We start from the raw sequence: 9,123 nt of genomic DNA, 5'->3' as shown, positions 1-9,123 counted from the left end.
CTCTTTTCTCAAGCTGTACACGACTATTTGTCGTCCGCACCTCGAGTATGCTTCTGTGGTATGGAATAGCGCATGCAAAACACTCTGTATGCATATTGAAAGTGTTCAGAAAAAGTTTATTTCTATCCTTAATCATCGCTTCGCTAGCCATAACAATTTTGGGTCATTCTGTGTACCGATACTGGAGTGCTTACACTCCAGATGTATTAAGGCTGATCTTTTTTTCCTATACAAAATCATTCACGGCACAGTGTCTTGTGGTGAAATGCTGCAACATGTTGCACTCCATGTGCCGCAAAAATCCACCAGAAGACACGGCACATTCTTTAATCCGAGCTGTCTGCGTGGCTTGTGCCCCTTGTTTCGCCTCCAGTGTACGTACAATCAGTACAACGAATATTTAGACATATTTAATAATTCCTCCACACAGTTTCGCAAACACGTCTGCGAGCTTGTCATGTAAGTGACCTTTTTTATCCTCTGTTCCCACGCGGTCATTTGAGCATGATGTGATGACAACACAAGACTTTCTTTTTTATATATTCCCCTTATTCCATGTCTGGTTTTCTTTACATGTACATTCCTTCCATGCTCCTTTTCTTACATATAAGCTATCTTGATTCACTCCGTTTCCGAGCAACCAAACTTTAACATTTATGTATATTTTTGAAATTATCTGGGTATGACGACCACTGGCGTGATGTCACATGCCTTACTGCAAGGCACTGTACTTGCTTTTGTGTGTATGTGTGTGTTTGTGTTTTCTGTGGGTGCATGTATATTCTGGTGTACGAATGTGTGTAATTTTTGTGTGTGTGTGTCAGTATCGCTGTCCTTTAATTGCATTACCTGTGTGGTGTGGGCATCTATCTTACATTGCCTGTTTTTTCTTTCTTTTTTCTTCGTGCGCCAGCACAAAGGCCCTCCAGCTGTTCCTGGGCACGTTAATAAACGTTTGATTGATTGATTGATTGATTGATTGATTATTATTATTATTATTATTATTATTATTATTATTATTATTATTATTATTAGAAGTAGTAGTAGTAGTAGTAGTAGTAGTAGTAGTACTAGTAGTAGTAGTCAATGCCTCACTGCTAGGCTTTAAATTTGTGTGTGTATGAGTGGGTGCTTGTAAACGTGTGTGTGTGTTTATGCGAAAATATGGTTTTAAATAAGTGACTGTTTTTTTTATTGGCTGATTATTATTATACCATCGTCGAGAAGTACGCCAAGACAATATTTTTTTGTGGTTGTAGTGCGACCGACCGAGGTGAGCCACAGGCCTTTAATAGTGTGTATCCACTGTGACTTTTCTTCTAGTACACTGAAAAACGCTGCTTCAGGAGCTACAAAACAACCTGACATCCTTTTTTTTCACCTCGTGAAATATTCGACAATGATTCTGTCCAATTAGGTTGAGAGTAAGTTCGTTTTAGTTCTCTAGACATGTGACCACACTCCAGAGTCAGGTGAGCACTGTACAATGTCAAAAGTGTAACTCATGCGCCCGTCTAAATTCGGAAAAATGCCCCCATAAACACCAGTTCGCCAGAATTCAACGTTTGGAGCGTGGCGCCCTTTTCTTTAACTTCGCATTCCGCCCGGAGATGGCGCCACAGCCGCACAAACTTATGGCGGTGGCTCTTGTGCAGCTTTTATAGTATCTCAGAGATGGCGCCAGATCCCAGCAACTTTTTGCACAAGCGTTGTTGACAGTCGAGTGATCCAGAGCGAGCCTAGACGAATCCAGCTGTATCCCTTTGCAAACTCGGGAAATGGCGGCGCCCACAGTGAAGTGTGGCGGAGTGCTCGTTCAATATTTGGTCGTTCGCAGTGATCTGCTCACGGAACTCGGCTGGCCTATCGGCGCGGTCATCGCTCAGGCGTGCCACGCGGCGACCGCAGTGATGCAGCTATTCAAGGACGACCCGAACACGATCGCCTACACCGGCGACCTGGACAACATGCACAAGGTGGTACTGGCGGCTCCCACGGACGTGAAGTTGATCGCGCTGTCGAAGGCGCTTGAAGCAGCGAAGATAGACCACAAACTCTGGACCGAGCAACCGGAAAACATCCCCACCTGCCTTGCGACCAAGCCGTATGCCAAGTCAGAAGTGCAGACGTTCTTCAAAGACTTAAAGCTATTCAAATAGCGATGAATGGGCATTGTCGCCAGCCGGTGTGCCGTTGGCAGATCGAGCGCAGGTTATGCGAGCGCTTGCGCGCTGACTGTTTTGTCAGGTACTTTCGCTTTGCCACTGGTGATGTATGTAATGCGAAAGCAGCACTTCTGTTCGCAATTCTGCCCTGGAGCTAAAGAAAAATAAATAATGCGCAACGCATGCCGTTTTGATATGCGATCCTCGTTTGGAGTGGAATACAAATTGTTTTATTTTGCTATTGACCACACTGTTGCTTTTATGAATGGTCTCTCTTAACAAGCACAACATAGCGTTGTACGTAATAGAGCATTTAGACCTCAATTAGGGGCCTGTAAGGCTATGTTAGAGGGTGCGCGAACGCGCAAATTACCCCCGCCCCTCCCACTGACATTTTTTCCCCTCCAGTATTTTAGTTCGACATCTGTGTCTGCAGCGATGCAAAAACGTTTACTTTGCCGCCAAGCATGCAATTTTTGGTAGCATTTGCCTGGTTAATTGTTAGTGGCAACCCCTTTGTATCGATCGGGGTGGCGGCGTATGGGTCATCTCACGGAACAAGTTAATGTGTGTATGCTGTGCTGCTGTTTTAATTTTAGCGCTATTTGTTTCCGGCAGAAATTAAATTTGTCCAGAACAGATGGTAGGTGTCCTATACTATATCCCCCCTCTCCGCTTTTGCTCCACCACAATCCCAGTCTTGTAAACTACAGCCTAGTATACGTTCTCTGGATTACATTTAAAGCCAAGGGCTTCGTGAAGGCGAGTGCTTTCCTCATATGTATTTGGATGTATGCGATCACATTGCAACACAATGTGCTTGTTTCCTTTACACTGGCACCATCATTTTGTGTATTCTCCTTAAAGCTCTTAATTTTCAAACGACCTGCTCTAGCCTCAAAAATCAAATCACTGCCCCGGGAGTTGACATACAGAGCCTCCTGACTCTCCTTTGTGATGTCAGATTTCTCTGCCCTGTACATGCCTAACGACGTTGTGGGTCCAATTTTTTCCCTGCATGTATACGCTTCTGACCTATTTGCTGCTTTTCTGCCATCTTGGCTGTTTTCGCTTCTCCACTGCTCATTACGTATTTCATCGATATTCTTCTAGTTTTATAGCCACCGCTTGTTCACACTTCTCATGTAGAGGCCCCTAAACACTTTGGCTGTCCACGTACGTGGAACCCATTGTTGTTAACCTTCCACGACGTAATTTACTTCCGGCTTCTTAAACTTACATCTATCTCGTTTCTCCCTTTTACCATTCGGGTTTTACCATTCGGGTCTAAAGCCTAACAGCCTGCCGTTGCCTGGTTTTCTTGGCAATGCATTCTGATGTAAGGCCCGGAACCATTACGCTTTTCCAAATCCCTTAGGCTACGCAATTCTTATACCCCCACATAGCTCTAAGCTCCATTATAGCTGTTTTGCTTTCCTTTAATTGTGAGTTCTTGCTCGTGAGTTCGCAAGTTCTTTTTTTTTTTCGCTTATCTACACTTTCAAAAATATGTATTCCTTAACTTACGGTTTTTGCCGTGCTATAATTCTCTCATCAATGCTATTGCCGTTAAAAACCATTATTCCGACATCTCAGCCCTAAAATTTCGCACTAGGTCAGTGGCTTCCTCGCCACAAATATTTGTGAGCAGTTGCATATCTCTCCGCTTATCAGCTGAAAGGGGGCAATTAAACTGGAGGACGACTACAGTCGAACACGGATATATCGAACACGCGTATATCGAATTATTGTCTATATCGAACTCATAAATTATCCCCTTGAAAATTATGTGTAAAAGTATAGGAATTCGTACTTCTATATCGAACCGCATTTTTCCCGACATTGGTTATATCGAACGCCGCGCGAGCTGGAAGGTGCTCTTCGGTGGTCACTGCACCCCGATTGAGGTTGAGGAGGATATAGAGGAATGTGCGGGCATGGCGAAGGCTGGCTCGCAAAACTAATCCCCCCTACCGGAACGAATTTGCGCTTGCCCAGTCGTAGCGCCCAGTCGCCGTAGCTTGCCCAGTCGCCGTAGCGTTAGCGGACGGAGCCCGGTATGCTAAATCTCTCTAGGCACACAAGCCCGAACACTCGGAAAATGTGACATTGCGAGGTAGGGATGCCCCGAATGCGCACGTCCTTTTTTTTTTTTTTTTTTGTGCGGCTGCGTACGTTCCCCGGCTTGCCGAAAAAGAGTTTTGTTTTCTCTCTCTCTGGGTCTGTCTTCCCCAGATGTCGTCTCGGGAAAGGGAAGAGGGAACGAAGGCGCTGGCGGCCTCCTCCTTCTTTTGCATTTTGCTGCTGTTGGTGCTGTTTGGCGAGTTGTCCCGCACCTTTCGGAGATCGCTGTTTCTCTCGGAGATGACCATCGCGAGCGCTTGGAATTGTTATCTTCAAAGTTCTTGTGGTACGTGCGCGCTGTTCTTTTGCGTGCGTGTTGTGCGTGGTGTGCAAAGGCGCAGCGTACTGCTGGAATTTTCGAGTTGTGCAGCCTCGAGAAGATCGAGGCCAGCGTCTTTAATTCCATTTCCAGGACGAAGAAGCAGGCGATTTTTTTTCACGGAAATAAAGCGTCCTGTTGCGTCCTGAGTGCGGAATTAGTTGTCATTCTTGAATGCGACGATCGGCAAGTGATCGTCCGCCATAAGTGAGGTCTCAGAGCCCATATTTTTTATATCGAATTTTTCATATATCGAACTATTTCGCGATCCCCTTGGAGTTCGATATATCCGTGTTCGACTGTATTCCCTGTTCTTGCCTCGCTGTCTAACTCCATTTGAAGTCAAAACTGGCGTGTCGGCGTTCAGATTCGACGACCCCTGCCCTAGAAAACCAACACAGTCAGTGATGACCGTATGTAAATATTCGGGGCCCCGGGGCGTGTATGCGGCTGTGTTATGTGATGTTATAGAAGTACACATCTCAGCAGGCAGCGGGCGTGTGATTTGGTGCATGTTTTGCGTCCTTTAATAGCGCTTAATTTGTTTATTTGGCGGTATTGCCCCACCTACTCGCTAGTATACATGTACCCTGCCGTTCGTAAATCGTGCGGCGTAAAAGGTTAAGCAAGAATCATTTAGTTAGCGAAAATACTAAAGAAAAGTTCCACTCGTTTCAAAGGCGGTGCCAGGCCAGCAGTGTCAGCTGAGTCGGCTGCGCAATTCTTGCGTTCGCTTGCCTGCTCCCGCTGAAGCAACCTTTTGCAGTTACCTCAGGATATAGGATGAGCAGCGTTCCGTGTTTATGCTACTCGTGAACTTTCTTTTGTCGACCGCACGCAAGAAGAAAAAACTGTAACTGTCGTCAAACAGTTAAACCACCCGACCTGGCGATACGTCCCACGCCGCGACCACCGCAACGGCTCGCTCAAAAGAAAGCCGACAAATCGGCTTCTTTTAGCGGATATTATATTGTTTAGCCTCTGCAACTACTTTAAGGGCTATTTCATACAATATGCAGTCATTTAAACACGTTACAAAGCGCCGCAACCAACTTACTCTCTGGCTTGTAATTGAAAACACATGGAAGGCGGCGAGGGTCGTCTGCTTTTGTAATACCCAGAGGCGTCGGCCGCTAGGGGCGCTGCATGTCGCGAAAACTCCAGCGCAGGAGATTCGTAATAAGTGACATTAGCTTGAGGCTACACGAAAATGCCGAACGATAGTCGAAGTGGATTGATCCAAATGAGGTTTGGGGGTATAGTCCCATTGGGATCCAACCCCAATATGTAGCCTGAATGGCCGAGGCAAACAAAAATAAAAAAAAACGCGATGTTTCCACAATTTCAAAAACTTCATATGGATAAGTTAAAACAATGAAGTTAACTACTTACGTTTCGGCAAGTGAACTGCCGGAAGGTAAGTTGTAAACTTCCTTGTTATTGTTTCCGGGTGCTTTAATCATGTTTTTCGGTGCCACGCTGAAGCCACGCATGACACCGGGGTGGAATTTCCGCCACGGACTCGATAATTTTCAAAAACCTGTTTTCACAGCCTTAAGCAGTATAGCCGCACGCAGTGCCTAAACTTAAAAGAATGTGTGGCCACATCAGTGCGGGGGACGAAGGTAAAGTAACGACGTTCACAGGCAAGAACAAAATGATAGGAAAGGCGGGGACCACACACGGGTTTCATAGATTCCAGGAAGCCCCTCTCTGTAATGGTTCACTGGCCTCTTAACCCGGCGGCCGGGCCTTTGTTATTCAGGTGAAAGCGCCCAGGGGCGTGTCCCCACAGCCCGGCGTCCAAAAGGACGCCCATCCACCGGCGCAGCGGGGTCAGGGTGCCCCTGCGTCAGCGCCGCACAATCGATACGGCGACCCCGCGGGCAAGCCGGTCACTGGCATTTCGCGCAATTAGGGTCCCCTTCTCCCCGGCAAGGATCCCTCGGCGTCACTTTTGTGTCTATCCTATGTATGCACGTGCTGAATCCCACGCCAGAGATTTTTAACACGCCGTGTTTTTGTTGGCGCCAACTGAACAGCCGGGCACTAAGAGCCTTGTTTAACGTTACCAAGCGAACCTTTGGTTTCGCCATAGTTAAAAACAAAACAGTAGGACGGAGAGTTAGGCGAGTTGGTATAGCGACATGATTTTACGAAAAAGCGCGTTAAAAAAGGACCACAAAGAAAAGAACCAGGCAAAAAAAAAAAAAAGAACATTGCACTGATGGAAAGTCGGCCGAAGAAGACTGCCAGCCCCGTAGAGACTGTTTTTTTTTTTTGTTTGTTTGTTTCGCACGCAGGAAGCACGTATTGCCATGAAACAGTTGCGGAAAAGAAAAAAAGCAAGGAAGGTCGCAAGTTCGCAACACGTTGACTCCGTGCGATGTACGTGCGCGAGCGGTGAGCACTGCACAGAATAATAAAATAAAGCAGGAACTTGGGCTGCCGCGAAAACAGCATACCTGCCGATTGTGAGCGCCATGCTTCCGTCATCTGCGAGAGTGATGGGTCTGGTACGAGACTGTTCAATCTTGGGAGACCGTTGGAACGCGTACTGCCTAGGCGTTTTTGTTCCTGTTCGCCATTAATTTCCGCCTTTTTTTCTCTACTCCTGCTGTCTGGGACCACCGCGTTTTCCCTTTCAGCCCCTCAACTCGCTTTAACATTCTGCGACGCATGTAGCTCGCCCCCCCCCCCCCCCCCCCCCCCCGGGGGGGGGGGGGGGTAGTCTTGATGGCGCCGACCCGACGGTCCTACCGTCCAGACGACGGGGCCTGGAAGTTGCCGGGCATTTTCGGCGTGACGAATTTCCCCCCGACTCTTCGCGCTGCTTTCTGCCCCGTCCACTAGCATCTCCCAGCAAAGCTCGTCGTGCGAAGCACCGTGGAGAAAGAAGCGACGAAGATAAGAGGTAAAAAAAAAATAAACAAGCTTTCCATTGCACCTCCGCGTGCATCAGAGTAGCAGACGACAGCAGCGGGGTACAAGGGAAGTAGTCGTCGTCTGCCATGGTCGTCTGCGGAGCCCGCCTTGATATCGTCTTGCCCTTCGACGGCACGGTCTCCGCTTTCGGTTTTCGCGTAGGGGTATTTTTCTGTGCTGCTTGATGCTCGCAGTTTTTTTTTCTTTTTTCTACAGCAACTTCCGCTTGAGGAACCTTTCACTGCGCTCCTCCATTGACCCGCCGTGCCTCCTGGTTTCCTATGGCTTCTGCGCGCACCCTCTGACATCCTCCGATCGGTTCTTTATGATCGCCGGCGTCCTGTTTCTGGCTGCGTCGGCTTTTGGAAAACGACGACCAGCCCAATGTGAGATTTATTAGTGGTCATTGAACGGAAACCGTCGATTCCAAGAGAAAAGTTGGGCTAATTTCCTGGAATTAATCACGCGCATGCTCTGTGGCTTGCGTGTTAGTTGACTGTTCTCTGCCAGCTGATTCGCCAAAATCGATGCAGCCGACGCACATGTGTATACACAATAAGGTTGTTTAGATACACAGGGTCTCAGTCTAACATCGTTCTGACAGTGGAAACGACCTGCGGTAAAGAAGGAAAAAATACCCCGGTGACTTTTCCCTGAGAAATTAGCGGAGAGCAGGAAACGCTTTTGTTTCAAATGTCGTGATATCGGCGAGGGGTCCGGCTCGATCATTGTTACAGGGCACACTAACTAAGAAAGGACAAAAAGCGTAGTGGTCTGATGTTGCCCAGAAAGAGCTCATCAGCACTGCGGTCCGCCTTCGAGATGACGGGGACGCCATCGTAGTCAATAACCTGAGCAAACGGGTGCGAGATGCAAACCGCCAGTGTGGTCAGATAGCGTTTTAGTTTATTGTTAATTAGGGTAATGAAAGATGGAATTATTGCAGTCTAGCGCACAAGCGCCCTACTATTTGTTTTATGGTGTTCGCATTAGGAATGGCTGCACAGCTGCTTTGACAGCAAAGCTGTTTAGGCCGACACCAATATGTCAGGCGTGGACAGAAAACCCCGAGATCACGTGAGCGCGTGCCTCGCGGCGACCACCCGCGTCGTCCAAACTTGCGCGTACGCTTACGCCACATGAGGAGCTCCCGCCTTCGTCGTCGTCGTCGTGTAGCGACCGGAGCGTCACGGTTCCGCCGCGCCGAAGACGATGATGACGAATCTGTCGAGCCATCCCTTCACAATCGACACGTAGAGACGGCCACCGGACCAGCTGACGTAAAAGAGGAAGTCTATCGAGGCGAGGACGCTCTACAAAATGATTTGCCCTACGCGGCTGTGCCGTCGTAAGACCTCGACGAAGGGGATGGCGACGACTGCTACTAAATCAAACACTGTTAGATATTTTAATGGTCTTCGCTTTACAGCGCCGTCCAAAACGGCTTTGCACTGCTGGGGTCCGGCTGTTTCCTCTCTCCTGGGATGCGCTGTCAGTGCGGGGAGAAGCTAGGTGGACTCTCAGCTCTGCTGCAGCCTTGCACCACTAGTGCAAGCTGCGCCATTTTTTCTCTCTCTCCCCGCCCCCCCC

At 48.1% G+C, this 9,123-nt stretch overlaps 1 pseudogene; it reads left to right on the top strand.

Moving 5' to 3' along the window:
* The first annotated feature begins 1,717 nt into the window (after positions 1–1,717).
* On the top strand, positions 1,718–4,907 carry LOC144168314 (putative peptidyl-tRNA hydrolase PTRHD1 pseudogene; annotated as a pseudogene).
* Positions 4,908–9,123: the final 4,216 nt, after the last annotated feature.

This window comes from Haemaphysalis longicornis, unplaced genomic scaffold (assembly GCF_048455015.1).
Source record: "Haemaphysalis longicornis isolate Haplotype H1 unplaced genomic scaffold, Haemaphysalis longicornis Haplotype H1 scaffold_1, whole genome shotgun sequence".
Classification (NCBI taxonomy): domain Eukaryota; kingdom Metazoa; phylum Arthropoda; class Arachnida; order Ixodida; family Ixodidae; genus Haemaphysalis; species Haemaphysalis longicornis.
This window is presented reverse-complemented; position numbering and strand designations above follow the sequence as displayed.